We start from the raw sequence: 20,310 nt of genomic DNA, 5'->3' as shown, positions 1-20,310 counted from the left end.
AACCCGCCCGCAGAATCCTTCGGAAAGAACCCTAGGGCGCGCTTTCGAAAGCATCGAGACGCGTAGCCGAACGCCGTTTCTTACGAAAACAAGCGTAAAACCGACCACGTCGAACGAATTAGATCGAGGACCGAAATCGTTCGAATGGCCCGGACCATCGCGAGACGAACTTGCCGAGAAAATGTTTTTACGCATTACTCGGAAGCCGCTCTGGTCCTTATTGTTTTTAAGGCATAGCACGAATCGAACGTGCGACAACGCCACTGCGAGTCGACGAACGAGACGAAACACGAGATTTAAACAGATCTCGATTCCCGAAAGGTAAACTTTCGCGAACCAAGAAACACGGTCACCTTAGAACCGACTAATCGTCTTCGAATGATCGAGTACGAAAAGCGGTCGCAGTGGTCAGTAATCCGCCCCTCAGACAGGCGAACCAAGGGAGCGGTTAAACAAATATTATTAATCCCGAAGGACACTCCTGATTCGATGCTATACTCCTCGCGAAAATATAGAGGTCTTGGTATAGTTCGAGCTTCCTGGAAGGCATACTTACAGCACTATAACATCAGTATGAAACTGAAGGCGGTAGATGATAGTACATTAAATGCATGTAGAGGATCGCCCAAGAACGAAGGAATGTTTGGAGAAATTGTCCATTCAGGTAGACGAACAAGGAGAGGCACCGCCAGTCCAAAGGTTAAGAGACCTGTTACGTCGTCAGGCATTCGAGGAGTGGAGTAATCTCCCGGGAAAAGGCTTAGGGTGATGCAATTTGCCGAATACCCGAAAGCTAATTCATATATGGTCACAGGAAAGGGCCTATCGTCATCCCAATGGACATCAGCCATCAAAATGAATTCAAACAGTTGTGCCACCCGAGGTACTAAAAAGCGATCCGACGGAACCACCTCATGCGGATTCTGAATGAAGAAAGAAACCTTGTGTCACGTTCTACAAGATTGCCCAAGAACCAATGAGATGGTGATTTCAAGACATAATAACGTCGTAAATAAACTTGAAACTCAACTGACACTCGGGATACGAAGTCCACAAAGAAGTTCACTGTGTTGACTCCATAACCAACACCAACAATAGGGCTGACCTAGTAGTCCTAGATAGGAATAACATAACCTGGCATATGGATCTTCTATCGACGGGTAATAAACATCCCCGCGGTTTCATCTTAAACCCCACGATTCGCTTTGAAAAGCAACTAGATCAAGCATTGTCAGTAAACGCAGAAAAGAAATTGTGCATGGACTCCACCCACGATTATTTTCGAAACAAGTACCCTGACATTGTTGACTGGGAAACGATCGGGTTGTTCGTGGGCTCCTGAGGAACAATTCTCAAATTCTGGGTTGATTTCACCCGCCGGTTTCGCCTGCACGAACAAATTTTAACGGACATTGCAATATCTGTGCTAAGAGATTCAATTGCGCAGCTTAACCTCCATCTCCATTCTTCTTAATTAACTTAGCTTTGTTTAAACTAAAATAAAAAAAAATATTTTAAATACTTGGTTAACGATGTCACGCGACTGATTTGGTACACTGTGTATATGCAACCCTATAATGGTTAGGGCAGTTTTCACTCCTAAATAAAGTAATGATCATCATCATCATCTCTCTCTCTCTCATTTTTTCCCCTTATCAACAACGACAAAGCTGGGTCTTATTTCTCTGGTAACGTCTGATAAGCGAGAACGACGTAATCCTTTCTCAATATTCACCTAGCTCTCGCCGAGATTTTTGACGTCCTTCGATTAGCAACAAAGTATGGCGAAAAAAATAAGCGTCCGAGTTCCCCTTAGATAAAATATTACGATTTTTTTCTTCGAATTTCAATTTCGAAGCTGGTTTCGTATGATAATATAGAATTACTTTATGTTTCTCAATATTCCGACTAGCCGGCGCCTAGATTTTTTTCGTCCTTCGATTAAATAACCAAGGATGGCGGAAAACTGTATAGCTTAAATAAAAGTTTCACGACTTTATTTCTTGGAATTTCAATATAAAAAACGACCTTCCGTTCTCTCTCTCTCTCTCTCTCTCTCTCTCTCTCTCTCTTTTTTTTTGCCTTTATCTATAGCGACCGACCTCGGTCATATTTCTCAATGTATCCGCGTAAAGTTTTTAAATAATTTTGAATTTAAAAACATCCTCAAGGCTCTTAATTTTTTTACTTAACTTTACTTTTTTCGAAGCTGGTTTCGTATGGTAATATAGAATGACTTTATTTTTCTCAATATTCCGAATAGCCGGCGCCTAGATTTTTTCGTCCTTCGATTAATAACCAAGGATGGCGGAAAAAATATAGCTTAAATAAAAGTTTAACGTTTTATTTCTTGGAATTTCAATATTAAACCGACATTCCGTTTTCTCACCTTATCTACAACGACCGAGCTCGGTCTTATCTCTCAATGTATCCGCGTAAAGTTTTTTTATAAATTTTGAATTTAAAAACAACTTCGAGGTTCTTCATTTTTTTCCCTACCTTTACTTCCTTTCCGAAGCTGGTTTCGTATGATAATAGAGAATGACTTTATTTTTCCTCAATATTTCGACTAGCCGGCGCCTAGATTTTTTTGTCCTTCGATTATATAACCAAGGATGGCAGAAAAATAAAGCTTAATTCTTGGAATTTCAATATAAAAACAACATCCCGTTTTCTCCCCTTATCTACAACGACCGAGCTCGGTCTCATTTCTCAATGTATCCGCGTAAAGGTTTTAATTAATTGGCAATTTAAAAACAACTTCGAAGTTCTTCATTTTTTTCCCTACTTTACTTCCTTTCCGAAGCTGGGGTCCGATTGGTTTCTAAATTTGTATTTTTTTTCGGATCTTGTATCTTTGGGATCGGATACTTCCGCATTTGGATCTTTTGGTTCGGATACTTACACATTTGTATCTTTGGTATCGGATACTTCTGAACTTGCATTTTTTGTTGTCTGATACTTCTGTATTTGTGTCCGTGGGGTCGGATACTTTTGATTTTTTTACAGAAAGGTCGGATACTTGAATAATTTTTGCTGAGGGGTCGGATACTTGAAATTTTTTCCCGTGGGGTCGGATACTTGCAAAAATTTTCCCGAGCGGTCGGATACTTAAAAATTTTTCCCGAGGGCTCGGATACTTAAATTTTTCCCCGAGGGGTCGGATACTTGAAAATATTTTCCCGATAGGTTGGATACTTGAAAGAAAATTCCGAGGGGTCCGACACTTGAAATTTTTTGGCGAAGTGTGGGAACTTAAAAAAGTTTTCCCGAAGGGTCGGATACTTGAAAAAGATTTTTCGAGGGCTCCGACACTTGAAATTTTTTCCCGAAAAGTGGGAACTTAAAAAAAATTTCCCGAGGGGTCGGATACTTGAAATTTATCCCCGAGGGGTCGGATACATGAAATTTTTCCCCGAGGGGTCGGATACTTGAAAACGTTTTCCCGAGGGCTCGGATACTTAAATTTTTCCCCGAGGGGTCGGATACTTGAAAAAAAATTCCGAGGGGTCCGACACTTGAGATTTTTTGGCGAAGTGTGGGAACTTAAAAAAAATTCCCGAGGGGTCGGATACTTGAAAAAGATTTTTCGAGGGCTCCGACACTTGAAATTTTTTCCCGAAAAGTGGGAACTTAAAAAAATTTCCCATGGGGTCGGATACTTTTAAAAAAATTTTCAAAGAAGCGGATATTTTTGAATTTCTTTTCGAGGGGTCGGATACTATTGATTTTTTCCCGAGTCGTCGAATGCTTAATTTTTTTTCCGAGGGCTCGGACACTTTTTTCTTTTATTTTTTTTGTTGCGCTAATCAAAAAATATAGAGATATGGCTACTTTTAATGAGCAACCATTAGAACCATTTCGTATTTCTCAATAGCCGACTTTGAATTTTTCTTTATAATCAATTTGAAAACTGACATCTTATTTTTATTTTTGTTTTTCCTTACTTTTCTTTTAATTTATTTTTTAAGGTCGATTCCACTTCCGATGTCGATCGGGGGCGAGAAAGATTATGTAAAGCCTGGTTTCTTACGATACAAACTCAACGATTGTAACCGCTTTTTCCTGGTTTCCCTGAACTAGCGGAAAACATAAAATGCTAGGCTTCTCGTAATCTAACTGTGGGTTCAATTCAAGTCTAGGGTATGAATATAGGAGCAATAACTAGAACTGGTTTAAATGTCCAATAGAAATCAAATTTAATAGCATTCAAATACCTAACCAAGGCAGAAGGCCCTGGCTAACAAACAATAAACAGTTAATTTAAATCCCCGTACTCTATTTACAGTAACCCTCAAAATAATATTAACATGCACACTATATTTATATATATATAAAAGGAACCCCTAAATAATATTCGCATGCACACTATCCCCCAAAATAATATTAACACGTTCCGGTTCGAATTAAAATTGTTTAACGATACCCAAGCGTTGGCTCTCTCTCTGTTTAACGCGCACGAAGCGAACACGCTACTTCTTAGCCCGTACCAGGATTAGCTGACGAGAAAAGGGACTGGTCAGTGGTTCTACTTCAAACGGCCAGGTCACTCGAAAACGCCTAAGTCCCAAGGCTCTGTGGTCTTCTTAGAAACTTCTAAGTCTTGAGCCGCTCGAAAACGTCTAAGTCTTTTTCTTTCTTTGTCGCAGTCCAGGAGCAGCAAAGCCTTGCTCTCCTTCCTAGTCGAGTCCTCGTCAAAAAGTAACTCTTTACGACCACCAAGTTCAGTTCCTCAATTCTTCTTTATCGCGGGCACTTTCTCTTTAGCCAATCATGTTCAGGGATTTGGTCTAATTATTTTAGTTCTCCGAACTCCGGTAAAGGTTCAAAGGTCGAAGAGAGAGAGAGAGAGAGCAATTAATCAGTGCGGTACCAGGTACCATTTAAGTGGCACCGCGAAGACGCGAATAGTCCAACTTTCCAAAAAATAGAGATAATACAAAAATACAAAAAGATAACAGAGCCATTCGAAAATATAATTCAAATGGCCTAAACCGACAAAATGAAATTATAGATTCTTAACCCGATATATGTACAGTTTAACCCCTACCCAAAAACTTTCGCTTGGACATTTTTCGTAGATACAAAAGAAAGATAGGAGAGAATGAATGACTGTAATAAAATGGGGTTCTTTGAGAAGGCAAGTACTGAGGATACCGCCGTAGGGAAAAAGCGTAAGGAAGGATTCTCGGAACTACCCGAGAGCAGGTAACCATTTGGGAATAATTAGTAAAACTGAGAATTCATAAAGTAAAATGTATTTCTTAACAAAAGTGGGATCTAAAAATATAGCCGTGACACTCCCTTTCCCCGAAAACCGAACGTCCTCGTGAGGTCAATTTAATTATATACAAATTTATGGTAACTGGAGATTATATTTACAAGCGGACTACCCGTCCCGTGACGGCATTACGTGGTCGAAGCGAGTACCTTCGAGCGTTAGGGCTTTGCGGTCTATCAACCTCTTGGGATGACGAAATTAATTCTAATGGGGCTGAGTCTTTGGTCAAACGGGGGACAAAAGGCTTAAGATGGGATATTTTATGGGTGCTTTTCAATATCTTTTTACCATCGGGAGATGCGAGGCGATAGGTGAACGGGGATAATTTCTCATTTATGAGGTAAGGGCCGTCCAATTAGGCGCATATTTCGCTGCAAAGCGTGCGTCAGCTGATGACAAGAAATGTGTTCTCTTCCAAACCAGGTCACCTTTCTGGAATTCGAAATCCCGGTGCTTTTTGTCATAATGACACTTTTGTCTTTCTTGCGCTTTGGAAATTTTGGCCAAGGCAGTGGCGTGAGACCTCTTTACCAGGTCTCCTAAACGCAGAGCATGCACCTTCCGTGCGACTTCGGTAAGACTACCATTGACGTTGAAATCGTCTGGTATCGGGTAGTGCGGAAGCCTTAACTCTCTCCCAAAATTAAGAAACGCGGGGGTATAGCCCGTCGATTCTTGTACTGCGGTTCTAATAGCAAATGCTAACTGAGGGAGCCCAAGGTCCCAGTCCCTATGGGAATCTTTTACATAAGACGTTAGCATGGTCCCTAACGTCTGATTCATACGTTCCACTGGATTTCCTTGCGGGGAATAAATTGAAGTTAACCTATGTTTTACTCCTAACTGCACGAAAGCTGTGCGCATAATTTTGGAAACAAGGGCACTTCCGTTATCGGAAATAACACGAGAGGGAACACCGTAGCGAGTAAATACTTCGGCTACCAGTTTATTTGCAATGGCAGGGGCCGTAGCTCGTTTTAAAGGGGAAGATTTCGACCCATTTCGGTAATTGTTCCGTGACAACTAACATTTGTGTATGCCCTCTTCTACTTGGGGGGTAAGGACCTTTCAGATCCACTGAGAGTACTGACCAAGCTTCGGCCGGTGAGGCGGATTTCATCAAACCTGGTGGTTTGGTACGGGGGATTTTGTACTTTTGGCAGACCTGGCAACTTCTAATGTAACGGGTGATATCGGCATTCATACCGTCAAACGTATACATTTCCTTAACGCGCTTATTGGTCTTAAACGCTCCTAGGTGTCCCGAAGTTTTGTTATCGTGACAACAATACAATACTCTTGAGCGAAGAGTTTCGGGAACTAACACACGATAACCGCTGAATCCCTTATCCTGGTACTTGCGTACCAGTTTACATACCAGACCCTTCACCACTTCGCATTGATCAACTAATCGGTTTATGTTAGGGGGAACTGACTGAGAGGGGTCTAACAAACACTTTTTCACCAAAGAAATGCTAGGGTCTTTATCTTGCTCCGAAATCAACGTGTCAAGGTCTAATCTTACTTCCTCCGTGGGTACACTCTTGGGGTTGGAAACTATTGCTGCAGACAATATTCCTTCCTCCCTCGGAGAGGGGTCGGGGTGTTCTATTCGGGACAGTGCATCGGCGACAAGATTCGATCGCCCGGGGATATAATTGATTTGGAAGGGTTCCAACGCCTGTAAACGTAACATCCAACGAGTTAGTTTACAGGTTGGATCTCTTGCCTTGTGGAGCCATTCCAAACTCTTATGATCGCAATAAACCTCGAAACTGGAGCCCTGGACGTATGGACGAAAACATTCAACAGTTTCGACTATCGCTAAACACTCACGTTCCGAGGTGGAATACTTTCTTTCTAAGCTATTTAGAGATCGGCTAAAATACTGGATAACCCCATCTTTACCATCAATCTTTTGGCTAAGTACACCACCTATCCCTACGTTAGACGCGTCCGTCCAAAAATAAAGGGGTGGTCAAACTTAGGAGTATTAAGAACTGGAGTTGTCGACAAAGCTACTTTCAGCTGAGAGAAGGCCAGCTCCTGCTCAGCATCCCATGCCCAGTGACGAATCCGATCCTTATGTAGAAGGCGATTGAGGGAGTCCGCAATTTTTGAGAAATTGGAAACAAAACGTCGGTAGTATGACGCCATACCCAAAAATCGTCGGATGTCTTTGACCGATTTTGGGCGGGGGTAATCCTTAATACCTTTTACTTTGGTTTCATCCACTTCTATTCCACTCTCGGAGATTATGTGCTCAAAAATTCTAGTTCTTTTCTGACAAAAGCGAGCTTTCGAAGCTTTTGCCGTTAAACCGTGGGTGGCCAAAATTGTGAGCACTTCGTCTAACATAATCATATGCTCATCAAAGCTGTTGGTGGCGATAATTAGATCGTCTAGGTAAGCAATGACGCCTCTTTTTCGAAGTTTAAGAAAAAGGTTATTGATCATTCTTTGAAATGTTCGGGGGGCGTTTGTTAGACCGAACATGAGTACTTTGGGACGGAATAAACCCTTATCCGTGACAAAAGCTGCCTTGTCCCTTGAGTCAGGGTGCAATGGAATTTGCGAATAACCCGACCGCAGGTCAATCAATATTATGAATTATGGACAGGAAATGGACTCTAAAATATCGTCTATCCTGGGTAGTGGGTATTGGTCTTCTGTAGTTACGCCATTTACGCCTCGATAATCAGCTACTATTCTGTCCTCCTTCCCCTCCTGTCGAACTAGGAAAACAGGGGCGCACCATGGGCTATCACTGGGTTCTATAAAATATTTGGCTAACATGTCCTCAATTATACTATTGATCTTGTTTTGGAGCGGTGGGGCATAACGATAAGTTCGACAAGCTATAGGGGGACCTTGGGTTTCTATGTAGTGTTCCGTTTTGGTGGTTCTACCTGCTTCTTTCGTAAAAACCTGCCTATGTTTATAAACGACGTCGCAAAGACGTTCTTTTGCTCCTTATTTAAGGGGGCTTCATTCAGAGCCTAACTAAGCTCTTCGGCATCAACGGAATCGTTCTGCTCGGCAAACATATACTTATCAACTAAAAAATTATTTACACTAACATTAGGCTCTTCAAATGTGTCAACGAATCTGTGAATTTCACTAGAATAGGCCTTCCAACAATAAGTACTCTCGGAAAAATCGACGAGCATACCACTATTTGACAAAAATCTAGTCCTAATATGGCGGGAAAATTCAAATTTTCTACATAAACAGCGGACCAATCAAATAAGACGTCAGGTACTAAAATGGGTAAGGCAACACTGCCCTTCGCTTGAACAAACTTCTTATTAGGAAGTTTTAATATCGAGTCATTAGCTTTTGTCGGAAAACCTATCTTTTCTATAATATTTTTATATTGTTCGTCGATCACAGAATGAGTTGCGCCGCAGTCCACTAGAGCCTTACAGGAAACACCTCCAAATTCCACAGGAATAAACAAAAGTTTTTAACCTAAAAGCCGTGAAACGTTGTTTATTTCGGAAAACGGAAGATTCCCTTTCGTGGACGCTGCAGGGGTATTTATTGGGGGGCACGACGAGCAAACCCGGCTCCCTGTCCCGAGTTCCCGCCGTTCCTCGAGTATCCCTGATTCCTACCTTGGGGATTGTCGCTCCAGTTTCGGCGAAGCTTCGGACAATTATTTTTAAAATGGTCGCGGCTACCGCATTCATAACAGCCGGGAGGAGGTGCATAACCCCTAAAGGCTTGAGAGCGAGGGGGTCGTCCCGTATGCCAACCCGTTTGCTGAGTGGGGTTATTAGGAGGGGGGCCACTATCGTTGGGACTTTGTGCAGGGACGGAGGGCGATGGGGTACTTTTCACTGTTTCCGTGGGAAGGATACTTTCCGCGCGAGAAGCGTCGGAAATCAATTCCCTAAGGGATGTATACTTTTTGGATATAAGAAATTTTTGCAAGGAGGTACGTAGGTTACGAAAAACTAACCGAACCTTTTCTTTCGGGGATAGGGGGCTTTCTAAACGACGCATGAGGTCCTGCATAGCGTTGATGTAATCTAAGGACGATTCGTTAGGCTTATGGGTTCTGGCGTGCAATAGTTCTAAAACTCTGTCGTCCTCGTCCTCATTAGAGAATTCGTTTCTCATAGCCCATTCGAAGGCATCCCAGGTGGCAAAACTCCCTTCATTGTAACGCCACCAGTCAGACGCGGGACCTAATAAAAATGTGGGGACCCAACGCTCAAGAAAAATATCGTCGGGGATATTGCGACTATTACATAGTCTTTTAGCGTTAAGTAAAAATTCATTTAAGGTCGAATTTCTATCGTCATTACCCCAGTATTTTCGACTTTCAATTTGGGAAACCCAAGTTTGCGGGTTATAATTTTCGCCGTGATTATTCACCTGTTGACCCTCGCGGCTCCCGTTATTTTGACCACTATTTGAATTATTGGCAACTAAAGTCGTCGTCAACGTTTGGATTTGCGCTAATAGGAGGGCAATTAAATTCGTTTCGGGAAGCGCTGACTGGGGATTAATTGGCGGGTTATTCTGGGGTAAAACGGGAGGGATATTCTCAGGGATAACTTGCATATTAAGTTGTGGGGGTAAATCTTCTTGGTTATTGGCCATTGTTTTGACAAGGGTGGTATTGGGTTGTTCACGGGCTAATTCTAGCCTCTAACGGCGTTGATCACGCTCTTGATTGTGATAAACCCGAAGGCACTCTCTACAACTGTAATTAGGGCCCAAATGGGGGTGACACTCGGGGCAAAAATTCAAGCTATCGGAAATATACGTGTCACTGTCGGAGTCGGATACACTCATGAGGAGAATAAGAAATGGTAACTAACAAAAATAAATAATCCAAGCAAAATGACTACGAGAACCTAACCATAAGGATAAATGGGAAACCTTTAACAAATGAATGATCCCGGACGGGCCCCCAGTTATGTAACCGCTTTTTCCTGGTTTACCTGAACTAGCGGAAAACATAAAATACTAGGCTTCTCGTAATCTAACTGTGGGTTCAATTCAAGTCTAGGGTATGAATATAGGAGTAATAACTAGAACTGGTTTAAATGTCCAAACGAAATCAAATTTAATAGCATTCAAATACCTAACCAAGGCAGAAGGCCCCGGCTAACAAACAATAAAGAGTTAATTTAAATCCCCGTATTCTATTTACAGTAACCCCCAAAATAATATTAACATGCACACCATATGGATATAAATATAAAAGGAACCCCTAAATAATATTCGCATGCACACTATCCCCCAAAATAATATTAACACGTTCCGGTTCGAATTAAAATTGTTTATCGATACCCAAGCGTTGGCTCTCTCTCTGTTTAACGCGCACGAAGCGAACACGCACAAATTGCGGAAGGGGCTACTTCTTAGCCCGTACCAGGATTAGCTGACGAGAAACGGGACTGGTCAGTGGTTCTACTTCAAACGGCCAGGTCACTCGAAAACGCCTAAGTCCCAAGGCTCTGTGGTCTTCTTAGAAACTTAGAGTCTTGAGCCGTTCGAAAACGTCCAAGTCTTTTTCTTTCTTTGTCGCAGTCCAGGAGCAGTAAAGCCTTGCTCTCCTTCCAAGTCGAGTCCTCGTCAAAAAGTAACTCTTTACCACCACCAAGTTCAGTTCCTCAATACTTCTTTTTCGCGGGCACTTTCTCTTTAGCCAATCATGTTACGGGATTTGGTCTAATTATTCTAGTTCTCCGAACTGCGGTAAAGGTTCAAAGGTCGAAGAGAGAGAGAGAGAGAGAGAGAGAGAGAGAGAGAGTAGATTTCTCGGTACCAAATGTGTCCCGAGAGAGAGCAATTAATCAGTGCGGTACCAGGTACCATTTAAGTGGCACCGCGAAGACGCGAATAGTCCAACTTTCCAAAAAATAGAGATAATACAAAAATACAAAAAGATAACAGAGCCATTCAAAAATATAGTTCAAATGGCCTGAACCGACAAAATGAAATTATAGATTCTTAACCCGATATATGTAGTTTAACCCTTACCCAAAAACTTTCGCTTGGACATTTTTCGTAGATACAAAAGAAAGATAGGGGAGAATGAATGACTGTAATAAAATGGGGATCTTTGAGAAGCCAAGTACTGAGGATACCACCGTAGGGAAAAAGCGTAAGGAAGGATTCTCGGACCTACCCGAGAGCAGGGAACCATTTGGGAATAATTAGTAAAACTGAGAATTTATAAAATGAAATGTATTTCTTAACCGAAGTGGGATCTAAAAATATATCTAAAAATATAGCCGTGACACGATTTCGTTTTTTTTTTACAAATTTCAATTTTTAAACAAAAACTACCACGATTATCCGCGCTTTCGACGTTAGTTAAGGCTACTACTTTGTTTTTTAGAAAAATAAAAAGTCGTATGATCTTTATTTTTTTTATTACAACTGGCGAACGAACACGATGATTTCGACTACTAGGAAAGAAAGAAATCATCAACTTTTACCCTCAAAATTTTAAAAAGAGACGTGACGTATTTCGCTTTAATTTTAGAGCTTTCCGTTATTTTTTTCTATAAAAACGACTTATTTTGGCGCGCTTCGAAATAGTTACGATATCGCGCGCGAGTTTGTAGCCTAACCTTTACTATCGTAATTTCCTTTTTTTAAGAAGACGCGGGAAAAAAAGTAAATTTTCGACTTAACGCGATTCTCTCCCATTTTTTTTCGCTTTCTCTTCCAATTCTAACTTACCATTCCTTCGCTTTACATTAATTCGCGATTTCCATTTTTTCTTCGTCCCACCCCCTCCTCTAACTCTCGCCGTATTCCAAATCATGAGAAAACAACAACTTACTACCACCGCCACCACCGTCACGGGCACGAGGGTAGACGTAGTACCTTTATCGTAAACGTACGTCGTACGATAAATATATATAAATATATATAAATATATATAAATATATATAAATATATATAAATATATATAAATATATATAAATATATATAAATATATATAAATATATATAAATATATATAAATATATATAAATATATATAAATATATATAAATATATATAAATATATATAAATATATATAAATATATATAAATATATATAAATATAAATATATAAAAAAGACGACCCGAGGGAAACCGAGTTTTCGTAAGTATCCGCGTCGTAATGTGCTTATCAGGCGTACGTACACGAATTAACCTTCTTCTCCCCCTCCCCTTTCTCAAAGCGCCGCTTTTTAAAGACTGTCTACCATTGGGTCGAATCCCAATGTATCGAATGTTTTGTTCGACCGAATACCGCAATTTAAGCGGTTTTCCAATCATGAATTTTCCTTTCATTCCTATTTTTCCATTGATTTTCTTATTAAACTTCTTGATATTGCAGCAAATAATATTTATGTTCACCAATAACATTCTTCAATAAATTTTAGTAATTAATTTTCATTGTTGGAAATTGTCTAACCTAACCTAACCTAACCTTACCAAACCTTACCAAACCTTACCAAACCTAACCAAACCTAACCTAACCAATCCTAACCTTACCAAACTTAACCTTACCAAACCTAACCTTACCAAACCTAACCAAACCAAACCAAACCTAACCAAACCTAACCTTACCAAACCTTACCAAACCTTACCAAACCTCACCAAACCTTACCAAACCTTACCAAACCTTACCAAACCTAACCTAACCTAACCTAACCTTACCTAACCTAATCTAACCTAACCTAACCTAATCTAACCTAACCTAACCTTACCTAACCTAACCTAACCTTACCTAACCTAACCTAACCAAAACAAACCTAAACAAACCTAACCTAACCTAAACAAACCTAAACAAACCTAACCTAACCTAAACAAACCTTACCTAACCTAAACAAACCTTACCTAACCTAAACAAACCTTACCTAACCTAAACAAACCTTACCTAACCTAAACAAACCTTACCTAACCTAAACAAACCTTACCTAACCTAAACAAACCTTACCTAACCTAAACAAATTTTACCTAACCTAAACAAACCTTACCTAGCCTAAACAAACCTTACCTAACCTAAACAAACCTTACCTAGCCTAAACAAACCTTACCTAACCTAAACAAACCTTACCTAGCCTAAACAAACCTTACCTAACCTAAACAAACCTTACCTAACCTAAACAAACCTTACCTAACCTAAACAAACCTTACCTAGCCTAAACAAACCTTACCTAACCTAAACAAACCTTACTTAACCTAAACAAACCTAACCAGACCAGACCAGACCAAAAAATAAAATTAATATTCTTATTAAACTTCTTGATATTGAAGCAAATAATATGTTTGTTCACCAATAACGTTCTTCAATAAATTTCAATAAATACCTTTCATTTTTGAAATTGTCTAATCCTAACCTAACCTAACCTTACCTAACGGAAGAGATCTCCCTCCCAAGTACTGACGGCGCTCGATGCTGCTTAACTTCTTCGATCATCCAAATCACTTTATCCATTGCGCTACTCCAGCTCGGCAACACAAGAAAACGCTATGATTTTATATGTGTAAAACCATCCCATTCAGTCGAAAGCTCTTCCATATAAATATTCCCATTCAGCAGAAAATCGCTCCTTGGGCTATAAATTGTTTTAAATTTGGCTACAATTTTAGATATCTGAATTCGGTCCAACGGGATTCTATCCAATAAAAGTATACCCTTTTTAAACCGCTCATTAACGAATACTCCCCACCCCGTAAGTTACAATTCAAACCTACCTACCCCCCAACCTCCCCTCGGATAGCTTTATTTTATTTTTCTTTTGTTTTTTATGGTAATTGCGATATCGAAAATTGTAAACTAAACTAATTTTATTCGATGTTTATAGGCGAAATAAAATATTCGCAGTTCAAGGTACCTAAAAAAAATATATCGTTTATTTTCGAGTACATACTTTTTTATATATTTTATACATCGAGTTTGATTTTTTTAGAAGATCATTCTCCATCCGAAGAAACGCGATAATTGTCGAGTATTTTTTCCAAAATGTTTACAATAAAATCGCATCCCTCATTTATCAAACCGGCGCGAGTAGCGGATCGACGAAAATGATTTAAACATTTTCTATTTTCGTTTTCCGCGTCTTCCAATACTAATCGTAAAACTTGTTCGGCCTTATTTTGGTTTTTATTTAGGGTCCGTAATAAAGACCGAAAACTAAAGTCGTTGTTGTCGACCAACATCGCTCGACGAATTTCCCGCGGAATATTCGGCCACATTTTAACCAGCAAATCGGCGTTAGCGTCGTCTAAACGTTTGTATTGAATTTGGACTATACGGAATAAAATAAGGACGAATGAAAATATTCGTCGTTCGAAAATAGTTGTCGAAGTAATTGGTAATCCCTCTCGACATTAATCAAGTACGGCCATTTCGTCAGTACGTTCAACAAATCGTCGTACGCGAAAATCGCGACGCCTTCGTCCAGTTTTCGACAAATTTCTCGTTCAATATCCTTTAATAACGATAAAAGTTCTTCGTCGCGATCTACGAAATCCGTCAATTTGATAGCGTTTATTTTCTCCTCCCCGTTTCGCAACAGACGCCCCATAACTCCGACACTCGCGACGCCGAGGTATCGCTCGAATAGTGTTTTTCTCGTCGTCGTTCTCGCGCCGGGATCTCGCCGCGAAATTGCGGTCTCGAAACGATATCTCGTCAAAGAGTTTTTCTTCGCCCGTATCGGAACGTTTTTTAGAACGTATTTTCGTAATTGATCGTCGTCGCCGTAATAAGCGACGATTCGTAATCGATCCGCTTTGGGTACGTTTGTCGAATCGACCAGGGACAAGGCGATCGCGTCGATATTTATTCTACCGTCGGGTAACCACGACGCGCGATCGACTCATTCCCTCGGATCGACGTTCAATTTTTTTTATTTTTGCGAACAAAGATGGGAGCGAAAGGGATTATCAATTTGCGCAATTTTTGTTTAAACGGTTCCGGCGCGGGTAAACCATTTACTTTATTTTCTATCGTCGAAAATAAATCGCGAAAGAGATTCGAGTTAAAATCGATACTCGATTCGAAAGCGTCGAGCAACGAAAGAACGTTACGGCGATCCCATAATTTCGAATAATAACGCAAAGCGAGAGATATACCAACGAACGAGTTCTTTTAAGGGTGAAATCCAAGTAAATTGACATATTTTTCCATAGCCACTCGAATCGAAACCAAATAAGAAAGCGCGCGAACCGAGATCCTCTTTGGTTAAAAACGAATCGAGGAATAACGTATCTTGTAACGTACTATAAGTCTTTTTATAGGCGAATTTCGGGGCCATATCCGGGAGACGTATTACTTATAAACCAGTCTCGCCGTGTACGGGTTAAAATATAAAAACGGGAGCGATTATAAAAAAACTGGGTTTTCTATCGCGACCTCGCTAATTAAATTAGAAAATCGCGGATATCCTGTTCTTATTTTTCTCCTTACTTACTTTCGCTTCGGGCGTTTTATTAAAAACGTTTATCTTTAAAAAAGATCGATTTAAAAAGAAGTTTTTCGGAGTCCTTCAGGCTCGGGGAAACGATAAAACAGACTAGTTTCTTGTTTATTATAAGACGACCTTGTTTTATTTATTTCTCCTAAATTCAATATAAAAACTAAGAAACTGCCTCCTTTTTTTTCTTCTTACTCTTAAAGACGACCGGTTTGTAAAGAAACGCCGCCGGCGCGTAAAAAAATAAAAAAGAACTTTGTATTTGGAAGGCGAAGGAATCGTAACAAGACGTCGCGCTGGCCGAATAACGTTTCGCTTTGCCGAGGGTTCAAAAGCACTTCGTTCTTTACTTTTTTCTTATTTTTTTCTTCAAGTTTTAAACTACGTCGTTTCGTGTACGGTGCTAGAAGATACAAGCGCAATCACGTAAACCCTAAGTCTAAGTTTTGGAAATCGAAAGGTTTCGGCCATTTAAGGCTATAAGCTTTTCGACGTTTGTAATCGAGAAAGTCTCTGTTACGATTATATGTTTCTGGGCATAACTCTATTTTGAAAAGTCTACGCAAAAAAAAGTCTCGGGGAATAAGTCTATATTAAGAAACTCTCTGTTTTGTCGTAATTATCGTCTACGCGAGACGACAAAAGCAAAATTGATAAAAAAATCCTTTTTCAATAGCGATTTTGCTTATAGGTATACGTTGCGGCTCTTGAAATATATCGCATAGTTTCCCGTTTTAAGGCGCCATGGCGTGAATTTAACTTTTCTTCGATATAAAACACATCTTCAACGCTAACGTTGTTAATTTACTCGAAATAATCTAAAACTAAGGTATTTGTTTCGCGATCGGCGTATAGATCCATGTCAATACTAGTATCGAACGATTTCGAAAATTCATCCGGATTTGTAATTATTATAAACACGGCCCATTTTTTGATTAAAATTTCGGGGGTAAAGCGTTAACATTTTTTCCAATTCAGATTCGATAATACTTTTCCAATTGACCAATTGCGAGTTTCTCGCTAAGTTTAAGTTGTTTCTCGATAATATTCGCGTATTTTATACGCGATAAGTGATCAGAAACGACCCGTGGGGATGCTTACAAAAAACAATTTGGGGATTTTTTACGAACCAAGCGGAAGTCTTTTTTCTTTACCTCCTCTGCATCAACCGAGGGACTATTTTCTAAACGCCGGGTTAAGGGCCCCGATACGAGACGCTCATGAGATCCTATGAAAGGTGTTGGTTGCTATAGACAGCAGGACGGTGGCCATGGAAGTCGGAAACCGCTAAGGAGTGTGTAACAACTCACCTGCCGAAGCAACTAGCCATGAAAATGGATGGCGCTCCAGCGTCGACCCCATACCCGGACGCCGCGGCCGAATGAACCATGATGTTTTAAGCCGCGGTGAGTAGGAGGGGCGCAGAGGCGCGCGTCGAAGGTCCTCGAATGGAGCCGCCTCTGGTGCAGATCTTGGTGGTAGAAGCAAATACTCAAGTGAGAAGCTTGAGGACTGAGGTGGAGAAGGGTTCCATGTGAACAGCAGTTGAACATGGGTCAGTCGGTCCTAAGGGATAGGAGAAATCCGTTCCGAGGCGGGACCTCTCATTCGCAAGTCCCGCTGGTGACCGAAAGGGAATCGGGTTAATATTCCCGAACCCGGACACGGAGATCGTGCCCTTCGGGGGTACATTGCGGTAACGCAAACGAGCTCGGAGACGTCGACGGGAGTCCTGGGAAGAGTTGTCTTTTCTTTGTAAGGATTCGACTCCCTGGAATCGGCTCGCCCGGAGATAGGGATGGTGTTTCCGTTAAGCACCGTGCCTCTTGCGGTGTCCGGAGCGCTCCCGTCGGCCCTTGAAAATCCGAGTGAGAGGTTGTGATTTTCGTGCCGGACCGTACCCATATCCGCAGCAGGTCTCGAAGGTGAACAGCCTCTAGTCGATAGAAAAATGTAGGTAAGGGAAGTCGGCAAAACCGATCCGTAACTTCGGGACAAGGATTGGCTCTGAGGGCTGGGCCGATCGGGCTGAGGTCCGAAGCGGGTCTGGCACTGCACCGGGACTGGGCGAGACCGACCGGCAACGGTTTGGTTGAGCCCGGACCAGCGTCGGGGCCTTCCCGTGGAATATTTCAGCTGCGCGGCGTGCTGGGTCTCGTGCCTGGCGCGACCGTCTCGGTCGGCAACTAACAGCCAACTCAGAACTGGCACGGACCAGGGGAATCCGACTGTCTAATTGAAACAAAGCATTGCGATGGCCGTTGATCGGTGTTGACGCAATGTGATTTCTGCCCAGTGCTCTGAATGTCAAAGTGAAGAAATTCAACCAAGCGCGGGTAAACGGCGGGTGTAACTACGATATCGTCCTCCTCTCTAGCTCTAAGCCTGGGATGGACTTTCTCTTGGCTACCCTGAGTACCTTTCTGCAATCTCGGGGTCTAAGAGCGAATCCGGTAAAGTGTATGAGTCTTTCCGTCGTTCAACGCGGGAAGACGAAGAAAATGATCCGTGGCGCAAATGTCGTGTTTGAGTTAAACGGTGTATATATTCCTAAATTATCTAGGTCTCCAATATTCCGCAAAAGGAAAACGGACGATTAATTGTGGCAAAATCTATGGTGATGTGGAGAAATAAATGGCGGCTCCACTCAAACCACACCAACGTATTATCATGTTACGAGACTTTTTAATTCCGAAATATATACACCAACTCTCACTAGCGAAACTCTATAAGAACGATCTATGAGCGATCGATGATAAAATCAAAAGCATTGTTCGACATAGTCTGAGGCTACTCCTCTACTCTCCGGTTGGCTTCTTTTATTCTGCTGGTAGGGATGGCGGCCTAGGTCTAGTGTCTTGTGCGACAAGAGCCCCTGTATTTTCTCTTGATCGTATTGCAAGTCTGGAGCATTCATCTTCTCCCGTTTGTCAACAGTTGCTAAAAACTGAGTTTGTGGAGGATCTGAGGTCGAGACTGTTATCTCTACTCGGGCCGATCACACCGACATCCTCGGGTGTCAAAATTCACTGGTCTAACCGACTATATGAAAAAGTTTACGGCTCGGGTCTCTCTCAAGGTCATGATTGCCCCATTTCAAACGCTTTGCTCATGAACCCACTGAGAGTCGATGATGCCAGACGGTTTTGCAACTTAACCAAGACGAGGCTATACCTACTACCTAGCAGAGGGGCTCCTGCGAATGCTGGAAATAAGAGTTGCCGAACGGGGTGTGGTCGGGTAGAGACGTTATCGCATATCTCCCAGGGCTGCGGTTTGGTAAACTCCTCTCGCATCAATCGTCACAATAAGATCGTCGACCATATACACTCTGGCATTCGTAAAAATATTAAAGTGTTAAAAGAAAACTCTTTTATCGTTGAGAAGGGTGTCGAACTTAAGCCGGATCTTGTATTTGTGTCTAAAGACGAGATTGTTGTTGCGGATGTTACCTTTCCTTGGGAGAACCCCGAGAGATACGAAGCGTAATACGAAACGTTATTACTTTCGGCGCTAAACGACGCGAGTTCCGCCTCAGGTAGAAATTTTATCCACGACTCGGTGAAAGCGAAATTCTTCAAGCGGCAATCGTTAAGGTACACAACGTATAAACGCGAATTATTTTTAAAAATTTCATCGGGTAAAAAGGTAATAGGGTTTTCGTTTAAGTTTAGGTAAAATAGATGTTTCAAATTTCGAAAAGTCGATTCGTACAAAGAAGTTATTTTGTTACGTTTTAGATTGATATTATTTAAGGAGAGAAGATTGTCGAAGGCGTTAGGAGCCACGTATTCGATTCGATTACCGAAAAAAATAATATCTTTGACGAAACGCGTTCGATAAAAATTTTCCTTCTAAACGTTTGAGATAATTGTTCTGGAAATTTACCGTTATTTGTTCAATTTCCGAAAACGTAGCGTCATTGTACAAAAAAATAAAACCCTTATTCTGGCAATCTAATAGGGTATCGTCGACGTAGCACGTGCAATTACTCGTTAATTCGCTTAAGGTTGAATTGCCGCACATTTCCTCTCCCGAATTGAAGGATAAAATAAAATAAAATGTTATACTCGTTAAAAGCGACATTTTATTTTTAAATTTTGCAAAATCCCAAAAAAAAATTGGAAATTCTGTGGCGAACGAGATTCTTAACGAGAAAAATAAAATCGCGTTCCATATTTATATAATTTCTATTTCCTCCGTTTGAAAACGAGAGAGAGAGTGAGAGAGAGATAGAGAGAGAGACGAGAGAGAGATAGATAGAGAGAGACGAGAGATACGAGAGAGAGACGAAAGAGAGACGAGAGTGAGACGAGAGAGAGACGAGAGAGAGACGAGAGAGAGACGAGTGAGACGAGAGAGAGACGAGAGAGAGAGAATGAACTACTTTATTTAAAAGCATATACTGCCCTGTCTTTACAAGGTTGCCAAAAGACACAGTTTACCGATCAGTCTAAACGACATTGTCAAGAATATTTTGTATAATTTTTTAAGATTACGTAATTGATAAAAATAAAAATTCAGTTAAGATAACTAAAAAACAAATAAGAGTTATGTGTCAAATTATTATCTTATAATTAGATAGT

This window comes from Phalangium opilio, unplaced genomic scaffold (assembly GCF_054372755.1).
Source record: "Phalangium opilio isolate 3A_F unplaced genomic scaffold, DU_Popi_V2 ptg000521l_1, whole genome shotgun sequence".
NCBI lineage: Eukaryota > Metazoa > Arthropoda > Arachnida > Opiliones > Phalangiidae > Phalangium > Phalangium opilio.
This window is presented reverse-complemented; position numbering follows the sequence as displayed.